General features: G+C 34.4%; 1 long non-coding RNA gene across 1 annotated transcript; it reads right to left on the bottom strand.

Moving 5' to 3' along the window:
- Positions 1 to 5530: 5530 nt before the first annotated feature.
- On the bottom strand, positions 5531 to 8051 carry LOC129921915 (uncharacterized). The gene is made up of 3 exons (XR_008773864.1): positions 7235 to 8051; positions 6824 to 6892; positions 5531 to 6461 (listed from the first exon to the last, which is right to left on the bottom strand). It is a non-coding gene; the product is annotated as an uncharacterized LOC129921915 (long non-coding RNA).
- Between the last annotated feature and the right edge of the window lie 5905 nt (positions 8052 to 13956).

The raw sequence follows: 13956 nt of genomic DNA, 5'->3' as shown, positions 1-13956 counted from the left end.
AGTCTAGCGAAGGTCGAAGCAGCTTCCCTATGCGTTTTTTTTTTTAAATCTCCTCTTCTTGGTCGTCTTGAATTGTAGATCCAATGTAGCAGAATTCATTTACGGCATTCAGCTTTTTATCGTCATTGAGGATGGGGGATGGTGCTGTAGCAGGTGGCCCCATAACATTTGTTTTCTTCGTGCTGATGGTTAGACCATACTCTACAGGCCTGAGAGAAGCGGGACATTAGTGACTCAAAGCTCCTCTTGTGAGTGTGCCACTACCGCTACATTGTCCGCGAATAGCATATCTCTTACGAGGGTGGTTCTGATTTTAGCCCTCAGTCTGGCAATATTGAGAAGTTTGCCATCAAATCTGGAATGGAGATAGATACCTTGGGTGGATTAGCAGTCTTTTTCTTCCTTCTCGCAGTGAAAAGAGTATTCCAAAGGGAGTCGGGTCCAGGACACATCATTGTTTACCAAACTGAAAAGTTGCTTTTGTATTCTGTTAGTTTTAAATATAATTGTACATGGCGATTAAATAGAAAGTCTATTAAGTCCCCCAACAGTCGGCCTATAGAAAAAAAAACACAGCTCATGTCGTGCTTTACATTGAATCATTTGAATCTTTTGCGTAAAACTATTGGCCTTTTTTTGGCTTGGAAGAAAGTCTTTGCAATGTAACTTCTCAAATGGTTCAGACGTTTAATATTGCAATTAGTATATTCATTATGAATTTAGTACGAAACATCAAGTGATGCAAAATCTCTAAATTATTGGGTAAAACATGCACTTTGTAACAAAGTAAAACGGCGCATTTTTTTCCTAAGAAACTTAAAAACATTGCATTAGTATTCGTTTCTGTGAGGCACCTGTGTTACGCCGACCACCTTTCAGATCATTAAAAAAGATTGCCTTTGGCTTATGTTCGTCCCCCATACAAGATAGCCTACGTGCCATGCCCAGTGTGACTATCGGACTATAAGAAGCTGTTTGTAGTGCAGTCTTGCCACCCTGTGTCCATGATGGGATGTAAACATCTTTGGTGAAGGTGTTCAAGAAGTCCTAGTAGCTTTCTGTAAAGTACCAATGTCTCAGATCCACATAGAGGAGTTGAGGGAACCACTGCTTTGTCCACACTGATTTTTGTAGGCAGGCGGAGCGATTTATTTCGCCACACTCTCGCTTGAAGGCTTCCAAAAGCACGACTAACCCTGATAAGACGCTTATCAACCTCCCTTAAAGGCAATGCATGATTTGATACTATGCTTTCAGGGCCGTCCTACAGGTTGCGGGGCCCTATGCGAAATGGATTGCGCGGGGCCTAATTTGGGTTGTGATAAGGATAATACGTGAAAATTAAGATTTTGTATTAGAAAAGAAATTCGTCTTGCATTTTATTTACATTTTACTAAGTACAAAATCACTATCAAATTAACTTTACGAGCCATCTACAGTAGATAGTAGTTTCCCAACAAAAAGCCGATAAACATTCAGATCTCTTATAGATTTACTATCGACTAGCAAAATATTGGGGTGATCTTTGGGGCAGGAGTAGCTTTTATTGCGTGACTTCTGGAACATGATTTCCGTTTTACCGAGGTTTATAGTTAAACCAAAAGAGGCGGCAGCGTACGCAAATTCGTTGAACGCGAGCTGGATGTATTTTGCTTGCTTATGTGATTTCGTTGGTAGGCTATACGAATACATTTAATTTTATAGGCACTGGTTCTCTTCTATCAATCTGAATCTGAGACTTGGGTACACTTAGCAATTATTGGTATAGCTTCTTGAACGAGTGTCCGCGCACCATCGCATACGAAGGCAAGACCGCTCTACAAATAGCGGATGTCCTCGCGAATGCCGATATAGACTGACTGTTTATTTTTCGATAGCTGCTATGGGCATGGCATATATCCTGTATGGGGAACGACCGTATGTCAAAAGTGTTTTTTTTTTAAAGTGATCTGAAAGATGTTCAGCGTGACAGAGGTTTCCTCAAAAGCCCACAGAGACCTGCTTTGTATAAATTAGCTATAACTGACAAAAGAGCGCAGCAGGCGACTTCTGAACAACTGAAGACCTCTACAAAGGCCATGGAATACACATTTATATCTACTGCCGAGGAAGGGTACACGGCGAAAAGAGAACTTAAACCGACCACCTGCGTGTGATAGGTGTGGTAAACTAAGTAGATCATAGCTAGAAATTAATAGGCCATACCCGCGTGAAATACTGCAATCCTCCTTTCTTTTCGGATTCGAGGATAAAGCCTTATTATAATTAGAATAAAATTGAGAACAAGAACCAACGCCAAACTACAAACTAGATACTTTTCTATAGATGCAGTTGTACATAACCATTTACTACAATCTAAAGACCTACGTGTAGGCCTACATGTCATCAACATGCTTCTAATCTTGGATGACCATGTGTAAAATAGGAAATGAGATTTTGCTCGATCTTCGATCATGACAAAAAAGCTTATTTTTAGTAGGCCTATATACCGATATCAGGTTTTAATCCTTCAATGGCGCTCGCCTGAAAAAACAACAACAACACACACACAAAAACCTCCGAAATAACGGTATTAACAAGAAAATAAAATTAAAAAATACTTTTTAAAAAAGCTTATACGGAGTGTAATTGTAGCCTATCAATTAGTTTGGATCAGTCGTAATAATTTTTTTTTATAAATCTAGACCAACAACAGTTTTTCTGTGTGTTTAGAAATATTTTTACTAATTGAATTGGTTTTGTTTAGCGCTATTTCATGTTTTCTGCTTTCTCAATACGTTACACCAAAATTCACCAACGTCTTATATATCTTAGAAAGCTAAGGAAATTTAACATCAACAAAACAATAAAGTTTTTTATACAGCAGTCTAATCATAATGGAACACCAGCTTCGAGTTTTTTACAAAGCCAAAGAGAGTCGAAGTGCCGTCGCGCATCATTTTCGCGCATGGTGCAATGTGGAGAAATCCATGATGATGCCAAAGAAGAGATTTACTCCGTCAGTCCCTTGCAATGGGTGTAAAACTTTCGTACGCTCTATTTGATTAGATGTGTAAAAACTTCATCCATTTTCTGACAATCTGATATAATAGATAAAATTTTCCCGAATAAGAGATCTTCACAAAAGTTATTTTTTTCGACCACCCTATAAAATGCCACATTTTTTCAAAAAAATAGAATCTAAATTCCGAAAATACAATCTTTCAGTGTTTCTGTGTTTGGTTTATTTACACTAAATCTGGATGAAGACCTGTCTACCGTTCCGCTAAATGCGTATTTGTTACGATATACTAAATTGCGCGAAATAAAAATAAAAAATAGGAGGCCTAATACAGTTTTGACACTCCAAGCTACGCATTTGTAATCGTTTTTTTTATTATTATTATCGAAAGGACTAGGCTATATATAGGCATACACGTCTCGTGGGAAACAAAGAAAAAGTTCATCTCGGTAATATTGTAGCCTAAATAAAATGAACAAAAAAAAAAACTATAGCCTAATCTAAAATGAAATAGATCTAGAGCTAGATTTTCTTGGACGAATGATACAAAATAAGTATAAATAATAAGTCATAGTCATATGAATCTGATAGATCTAAAACAAATATTGATAGTCATTCATTAATTAATTATTAGAATTACTTGACTACCAACTGGGTATTTTTATTGCCAAAATACAATGTATTTTATGTGCATTTGTTAAAAACAACAACCAAAAATTAAGCGTTCAACGCAACTAGATCTAATATTAATAATATAGATTCTAGATCTAGAAAGCTACTTCTCTAATTCAGTTTTCTAGTTTAATTCTAGTTAGATCTAGATGTCTAGACCAGTAGATCTAAATTCTAAATCTAGCCAGGGTTTTTGTCATGGAATAGTTCTATAAACCTGCAGCCGCCTACTGATCACGATATGACAGACTATTGATGAGATACTCTCTCTACTTCTATATAATATATTATAATATATAGATCTACATCTATATATATAGTAACCTAGTAGTAGATCACAGTAAAACTCAATGTGTACTTCCGACTTTAGCTCAACAAGTCTACTCCAAAGTATACTAGTTAAGTCACAAAGTGTAAAGGATCATTACATATTCAAATAAAAAATTTATAGGCCTAAATGAATCGAATAATCAGTCACTAATTTGACTAATCTAAATTGTTATTTTTTAAATGGCAAGTGTTAATACTGTTATTGATGACTTCTGACTTGTACACGAGTTGCAGAGATTCTAGCTTTTATTTTGATGACATGTTACGATATATCAATGATATTTAGATAAACGCAAGTACCTAGAGGAAAAGAGAGAAGGACCATTTAATATAAGGCAAAGAAGTAAGATGTTTATAATCCATCAAACTCACAGAGGACTTGTGTCATTTGTGACGGCATTTCATGCATTTACAGAAGCTACAAACTATGCTACAAAAATGATAGGCTTGTCTTTGATTCCTATGACTTATGAGGAATGCTATGTTTCCAGAGGCTACTCAGCCCCAGCTGTGACCTACATATTATGCCACACTGAGCACAGGCATAACCATTGTCCACCTGTGGTAGAATCAGTTGCTGTTGTTTTTTTTGCCGTCTACCCTCGGCAATTAATTTTCATTTGTAAGTGACCTCCAGCTGTCTCGTTCTGAAGCTGTATGCAAACAGGTGCTCTCTTATTCTATGTCAGTTAAAGTAAGTTGGCGCCTAAGCTTGTCTGTGATTTTGTGTTCTGACTCTACTCTAAATAAATTATATTTTATTTTAAAAATGCAAAATTGGAAATTCTGTTCTGATGAAAAAAAAATTATTAAACTAAAGTAGATGTTTATGGTTCTTTTGTATTTATTTTTAAATTATTTATTCATTAAAAATTAATTGCTCATTAACATTTACTTGAAGTAAAGATCAAAAACAAAAATTCAATACATGATCAGCTCTCAATTCATGCAGATCACAGCCCATCACTTAAATGTATTTACTGTCAATTCTACAGACTATTCATTTCAAAATGTTGCTTTAAATTGTTATATGACACAATCAAAGTACTGGTACCTCACATTGATGTAGGTAGGCCTAAAGCAGCTGAAATAATGACAAATTTTCATTCACTAACTTGTATTGTCATTTATTATCAGACGTGTCAAAACTAATGACCTGTATATATAATTGATTAAGCAGGAGCATCAACAAATCTTGAACAATAATTGTCTACAGAAAAACTTTATTCTTATCCAAACAATATACATTTACAATGTATTTAAACAAGTTAATTTATACAAATCTGTATGGCCTAAAGATTATAGCGTATTTTGAGCATTGTGTGAATACCAAGTTACATTATTACATGAAAATAGTGTACTCATTTTTTAAATATTCGGGTAATAAAAATTAAAAACTAATATGATACACTAAAATTGAAGCATTAGTAAAAAAAAAAAAAATTTCACTCAAGATCTATGTGAACTCTATGCTTGAAAAAAATCCTTTTGAAATTAATTTTTTAAAAAATAAAATTATGGTATGGTTCTTAAGTCAATGGAATGATAGCAGCAATTATTTAACAATTTCATGATTATTCATTCATCTCAATATACCTATAACTGAAAAATAATTCATAAGGTTTAGATACAACCATTTGAAATAATGATTATAATTTTTTTCTTAATTTGCTTAATTCAAATCTAATATAAACAAGATTTCCTCTGTCAAGAAACTTATGAGGGAACAACATGCATGTTCTTCTCAGTAAGTTTTGCAAAGGGAATTAAGAATATATGATGTTGCTTTTTTTTGCCAACATTTTAAACCTTCGCACCAGGTTTTAGTTTTAAGGAGAATGCACCATATTTTATATGTTTACTTTTGTTTGATTCTTATTTTAATTTTTAAAAAGTAAAATTTCCCTTACATATCTTGCAATCTATGGGGCAAATGATATAACGTTTATCAGTTTCTGTGCCCCATGGTTAGCGAGGGTGTCATGTACCCAGGACAACAACCAACCACCTTTTGAAAAAAAATCCCATTTCAGACCTCACAATCTATAGGGCAGATGATGTTAAGGTCATTTGATTCTTTGGCCAGTGCATCATGTGGCCAGCACAACAACCAACCATCTTTTACTTTTCCAAAACGAAAGTCAGCTACCCATTAGAGTTAGGTGGACTCAGGGCAAGTGCTTTACCACTCATTCACTGCACTCCCTATTGTTTTAATGGGGCTCAGATTAATAGTTTTCAAGTACAATATCAAACAGATTTAAAGAAATACTAAATCCAAACCTGTTTGCTGAATGACAGGATACACATAAATATGTATAGAGCTTACAGTATAATATATATATCTTAAATTAAAATTGGTCCAAGACTTTTATTTTGCAATATGATGGGATTTTCCTTTCTGGTGGTGCTATGCAGGAGTCCAAGAATCTCATCTTTTCTCATAACAGAAAGTTATCTAGTTATAAAAATAAATAAAAGGATTTTAAAAAAATAAAAATATGTGTGACATATGTGTTGACCATGCTAAACGTATATATATGTTATTAAGTATAATTATATAATTTTGCCATTCTAAAAATAGTTTGTACCTAAAAGGAGCTACTGCGTTAATGTGTAGACATGGCCCTGACCTTAATAGTTATGAATTATTACTAAAGGTGAAGGCAGATATTCAGTTAATTTGATGGACATTGCACTCATCTAAAAGCAACTATAACATATATTATGATTGACATTTTCATGGAAAACTAGTTTTTCAAAAATACAAGTACTTCATCTTATGAGAAAAGTGCATAAGGAAAAATTGCAATGCCTTACCTTTTAGAGGTGCAACCAATCATTGACTTGTCAGGAATGCATGCCTTTTTCTTGCATTTCCAAATATAACTGTAATTATACAATTAGGCATATTGGCTAATTTCTTTTGAAAACATTCAAATTAAAAAATAATATTAAATTGAATACATTGTTGTATCAAACATACAAATTATCAGACATAACTTTGCCTAATTTCATCTAACAGTTTATTGTAAAGGAATGGCCTGCACAACAGCCAAGTTATATTAGGCATTCATGAAAGATGAATTTGCTTAAGAGTGTTATAAAAAAAAAACTAGAGAAAAATGTTAAATTCCATCCCAAATATTTGGATGTTGCTTGACCATGAAAATCATACTTCATAAAATATCTTTTAGATAACTAAAATAAAAATTGCATAAGAGTACTTACAATAAATATTGAATGGATGCCAATATTATTAATGTCTGCCCAGAGAGTAGAAATAGTATAAGTATGATCCTTGAGCCATTCTGGTACATCATCAGAACTGGTTGCCATGGTTCTACTTGTTAATAACTGAAACATTACAAACATTTTTTTAAATTTATAATTTATCACAGACTAGAAAAGAAATGTTGCCAGGAAAAATACCAATGGTTAGAATACACCTGATGATACTTTTGTAGCCTTAAAATGCACCAAAACTTCATTCATTAAATCTGATAAGAAACATATATGTATCACACAAGTCAAAGTTGATCAGAGTGTCATAGCAAATAATTAACTAGATATGTGAGTTTTATATTAAAGTCCTGAATTTCAGGGGATAGATCCATAATTGACACCACATCATTTATTATTTCATGAACTCATGGGTCTGGGCATGTAAAATGTTTTACATAATTCGGATGTTCCTTCAGAGTTGAAGATAGTTTACTTCCTAGTCCAAACCTCCCGCAGGACGACGGGGGATGGGATCGGGCAGGGTTTGAACCCTCGACCGTCGATAAATCCGAACGACAGTCCAGCGAGCAAACTGCACGACCAGGCAGCCATCCCCGCATGGGAACTATTATTTAATGTATGGGGTGTAGGCGAGGCATGGATTATAAATTGTCTTGTATAGATTAGATTGGGTAAAACTTCCAGTCGAAGGTAACTTTTACTGATAGATCTGGATCAATTATAAATTTATGGGATCTAGGCCTGCATAAATTTTATCTTTTATTTATATATTTTATGTACATATATAACTAGTCTAGAATCTATAATTATATCTTAATAATATTTTGTTGTAGATGTCATATAATATCTAAAATATTAAGTATAGATCAGTACATTTAGAATTTTAGCTAGTAAATATTTTTATATTCCAAATCTAAACTGGATCTATATATTGTATATCTATCTAGAATTTATATCTGTAGATTTAGTATTTTAGCTAGTAAAATACTTTTATATTCTAAATCTAAACTGGATCTAGATCTAATTATTCTAGAAGCTTAGATCTAGAAGACTAGTTGTCAAGATTTGACTACACTATGGCTAAGGCTAATGCACTAGCTAAGTAGGCCTACTAGATAGGTCAAGAGACAGAGTACTAATAGACACTTGCCTCGTTGGGCCTCTCAAATCAGATACAGACTTTAGAGACAATTTAGGAAGGTGAATTTCGATCCAATTCCAAGATCTACAAACTACAAGTTAGAGTCTAGCTAGAGGTGCTAGATCTAGTCTAGAAGGCTGATCAATTAAAAATAAAATCAATCATTTCTAAAGTGTGTAAAATTATATTTTATAGATCTAATCTATCTATTTATAATATAGAAATCTATGTCTACTATAATATTTTAATATTTAAAATGATATGGCTGATGATATTAATTATTTTAATTGAGGCATTGACATACAAAGTAACAAAATAATTAGATCTTATAGCCTACTAACTCATAGACTCTACTTATACTGTATTCAGTGTATTGTATAAAACCTTCGAGTTTACGTTCCACTGTCTTGACTTGACTACATTGACTAAAAAGGGCACTATCACGGTGACTATGATTATTTATAGATCTAGAATACTAGTCTAGATTATTATCTATGATGATGATGATTATCAACTGGTAGATCTATAAGTATAATCAGTTATAAACTATAATCACTGCATTCGTTTCATTCACTGTCTGTATCAATAATAGTGTGATGTGAAAGTGAAGTCTAGATTTAGATTAGATAGAATTGATACATTATACATCTACTTTCTACTATAAAAAAGTATTATTATTATAGATCTACAATCTTCATCTACTAATATTAGTACACTACAGGTACTAGCTAGATCTCAACAGGCCAGGCAATAGTGCCAATACACTACAGTTACAGTTACAGCTATGACTATAGTCACTATTTGACTATAGACTATAGATGATCGATAGATCTAGATCTATAAACATTCATATGATCTCATGTATGGTCTAGATCTAGAGAAAATAGAGTGGAAATCATGATTTTATTAGATCTATTGAATTATTTTTAAAAAAATAGGAAATCATGATTTTATTAGATCTATTGAATTATTTTTTAAAAATATCTAGAACCATAGTCTAAGTACTCTAAGACTGGGTGTTGTAGATCTATATTATTCTAGATATAAGAGATCTATAGAAAAGTTCGGTTTTTAAAAAATGCGCATTCGAAATTTAAAATACCCAGATTTAAGTATTAATATACCCATATTGGTAGGTCCGCGTTAATCATTTATTAGATCTATTAAAGCATGTCTATATAAAAGATATTATTATTTAAAAATATATTATTATATAAAAGATATAGTTGTGAATATTTACTAAAAAAAAATTAAAATAATGAATTTTTTTACTTTTGCCAATTAACACTCTGGCTGGCAAAAAGGATGACTCCTCAATACTGTGAAAAGACGATAACTGCATGAGTTGGTTTGGAATTGTATTTTGTAAGACTAACTTTTAAAAAAATATCCTTCAAGAGAATAAACGAAAAAAGGTTTGTCAGAAGAAAAGCTGGCTTGACTACGCAAATAATGGACCAGCCTCTCTCTCTCTTGATATCTTGTTAAGAACATTGGTGACCGGGAAAAGTGGAGGATTTGGTTACGCGGGACAGATGATAATGATTTCATATACATAAAAAAAATCCAGATTTTGTGTAAAATACCCAAATGTGAAAGTACTGAAAACAGCTATTTTAATGGGGTGGCCTTAAAAAAATAACTTTTGTGACGATCCCTTATTCAGGAAAATTGTATAAATCACAAAACATTGTGAGAAAATGGATGAAGTTTTTAGAGATCTAATAAAATAAAGCGTAGGAAAGTTTTACTCTCATTGAAGGTCAGTCCAAGTGACTGGAGGAGTAAATTTCTTCTTTTGCATCCTCCTGAATTTCTCCATATTGCACCTTGCGCGAAAAAAGATGCGCGACGGCACTCCCCCAGTAAAAACTAGGAGCTGTTGTTCCATTAGTATATAGTTCCATGGTCTAATTAACTTTGTCATCACCTGCTGGTATGGTAGGCCTTATACTTCACTGGCACAAAGACATAGACTAAATAGGCTAATTAAAAAAACATCATATATCACTCGAACACAACTACCATCTCTTGAAGAGCGTTTTCATGAAAGATGCCTTTCCAAAGCACTCACGATTCTTAAAGATAACCTGCACCCACTAAACCACTGTTACATAAGATCTGAACGAAGTGGTCGTCTCCTTTCCATTAGGACTAAAACAGAAAGATTTAAAAACTCCTTCATCCCACTTTCGGTCAGAGTGTTACAAGATTATCTGTCGTCATCGAGTACACAGAAGTCTAATTTATAAAGCGCTGGTTATGAGTGTGTATGTGTTTTCGTGTGTGAATGTTGTTCGTATTTGCATTTATATTGTTATTGTACAGTAGTTACGCTATAAGGTTGTCAATTGTAGTCAAACCGAATTTCCATTTCATTGGATCAATACAAATTATCTTATCTTATGATCCTATCAGTTGAGTAGGACTTTCACTCGCACCCCTATTTGACAAGTAAGAGATAGAGACCTCCACGTAGTGACTGCAATGAGGAACAAGTCCTCATACACTGGCTTGATCGTGCTTCACACACACACACAGCGCACTGTTCATCCTTTGTTTTAAATGTATGAAAATAAAATTATTAAAAAGTGGGTGGGCCATGAGCCTATACAGAAAGATGGAGTTTCGATTAACATAGGTCTAGGTCTAGGCCTAGGTCCTATAGGTCTAGGTCTAGGCCTAGGTCCTATAGGTCTAGGTCTGCTATATGATCGCCGCACCTCCGTTAAAAAGATATTATTAGACATGACCTGGATGGAAGCGATGGGCGTTAAAATAAAAAGCCTATATGTCTGACCGAATTATGGGGATGGAAAGGGTGACAAGGCTATCTCAGCCCACAAATAAAATAAAATCAAAAGAAAGGTACGGTAATTAAAAAGAGATTTTATGTTATCACACAAACTCAAAAGCGGCGCCCGACGGGTCTTCCCATGGATAAAGAATTAATTTTCAAGTCATGGTAGGCCTATTATATTGTTTTAATTGATAAACGCAATGTCGCTACAAAATAACAACAAATCTAGACCTTTAATAACACGAACCACTGAAGTCTATATTGAAACTCTCTTCTAAATACAAGAAAAACAATCTTTAAAAAATACTTTCCAAAAACAAAGCTTATACTAAGTGTTGTATCAATTAGTCATGTACCGTACTTAAATTTGTAATAGATATAGACTAACATTAATAAATCTGTGCAATTGTTTTTGTTTAGCGCAATTTCATTCCTCGTCCCATATGCTAGGACAAATTTGTACAAATAGGCCTACTCCTTCTTCCCTAGTGCTAAGAGAGCATGGAATGGGTTGCCTGAGCTAGCCAGGAAAACCAGTGGCTTGGCAGAATTAAAGTCATTGGTTAATATGCATGACTAAATGCATGACGCGTAGGACGTAATCATCTTTTTTGAAGTAACGTCTGTATTATATAAGATAATATAAGAAGACTACCTATAAAGGGAACTAATTCAGTTTATATCACCACTTCTGTCAGGACAGAGTTTTGGTCAGCCTAAAATTGAGCTAAACAAAAACAATTGGTAAAAATATATCTGTCTTTGTAACCTTGTTTTTTTAAAAAGTATTGTTAGGAATCTCCCTATCCAGGCTCGCTGCAAATTGCACCAAACGACACCACCAACTTAAAGAACTTGACAACTCTGGGCTTCAAAATAACGTAATAGTTTAATGTCAATAAATAACAGCCAACACTGTACAATTGGCATCACGTAACACAAGACTGTACAAATATCTCTCCGCCGTATCAACTCTTGCACTGGTCTCTCTGTCTCGTCTCGGACTTGTACTGAGCCGTTGTAACGAACTGTAGATCGGGCCTTCTAGAACCGGACAGAACGTCACTCGATCATTGTGGGTGGTCAGATGACTACATCCCTCGTGACGCTCCTGAGCTCTGTTCACGACGTCGATCCTTCCCGAACCATCATGTTGACACTCGTCTCGGCCGACCGTCGTAACTCGTCACAGTTGACCGCTCGTCTAGCGCTGGCCTGGGGCGATTTGCGTCGGCTGACTACACACTACCCCCACCTGTGCCACCACCAGGTTTATAACAGTATTATATATATATATATATTTTTTTTTAGGTAAATTCAAGCTATGTCAAGATAGCTGAACATTTAAATTGTTAAGCTAGTTGCAAGGAATCTCACAACATTCTATTCCAGAAATTTCTCTTTGCAATGATCTAGATCAGGGGTGGGCAACCTTTTTGTATCGAGGGCCGCATTGTTTAAAATTTGGGAATGGCGGGCCGCATATGTATAAACAACTTAGAAAGATACTCTAGCCAGAGAATGCTGACCATGTCCTTCAATGATGCATGCTTAATCAAGAGGCCCGAACAAGCCTCGGGGCACACAACCCTCCTATAGAACCAAAACTATTCCGAGAACTGCCTGATCTGGAAGCCACTGCGTGGTTAATCTCAGATATAGGATTACTGATCTGAACCGTCCAACATGTACAATGAGAACGAAAAAGAACAGATGTATGTGTACACAAATAGTGTGGAATTGCAGCTTCAGGCACCCATAAGACTCCAGTGGAAGTACTGACTGACTCAAACTTCTCTTTGATTGGAGTCATGTCCTCTGGAGCAGAATCAGCTTTTGCACTAAATGGTGAGCTGATGGTATTGAAAACTAGTTCTTGACGTCTTAAAAATTTGATTTTATAAATTGCACACTAAAGGAATCGTAATAAGTGTTGTACTTTTAATCATTTCATTAGAAATAGTTTCACCTTTCAGCAAAGGAAAGTGACAAAATCTGTTTTCTTTCGCTTGCTTGTAGAAATGGGAAAGCCTAGTTTGAAAAGATTTAGCATGCATTACATTTCATATGCAAAAAAAACAAACAAACAAACACCATTGCAATATTAATCATGAAACACATGAAATCTGTCTTTCACTCTTCATTAGAAATATTGGTAACAAAGTTGCAGTCAATGTCTTTCAAGTAGGCCTAACATAATTTCTTCCATGAGATTTTGTATTGTTCTCATTTGCCTTGCCCATGCTAAGATAGCGGATACAATGGACTGTAATATTCAAAAATCGAAAATATCTGTGATTTACACCACTTGTTCTACTAATTTCCATTACTATGCTATAATAAGTAATAATGCGATGAAATTTTATGCAGCTTTGTGTTAACTTTCCTGTTTAGAGTTTATGGTTGGCATATTTTTTTAATAAAAAAAAACAAACAATAACAACAGTCAAAGATCGAGCTCCATCAGTTGATACACTTGCAATCTTGTTCCAAGCCTACCCAACATTCAACACAGTTCTTCATAGCATCAAATAAATACTGATCAGAGATTGTGTCTTCTAATGAGTGTATTATAAACATTTTCTTCGTGTACTTTGAACTTTTTATAATGAGTTTCAATTATTTATATAGATATTATTTTTAATATAGTTGCAATTTTATATGTATACACTGTGTGCACACCTGATTTCTTTAGGTGCCGGCGGGCCGCATAAAACATTTTGGCAGGCTGCATGTGGCCCGCGGGCCGTAATTTGCCCACCTCTG

The sequence above is a fragment of the Biomphalaria glabrata genome, chromosome 12 (assembly GCF_947242115.1).
Source record: "Biomphalaria glabrata chromosome 12, xgBioGlab47.1, whole genome shotgun sequence".
NCBI classification, from domain to species: Eukaryota; Metazoa; Mollusca; class Gastropoda; family Planorbidae; genus Biomphalaria; species Biomphalaria glabrata.
Note: the sequence above shows the minus strand (reverse complement) of the source record. Positions and strands in the feature narration are given on the sequence as shown.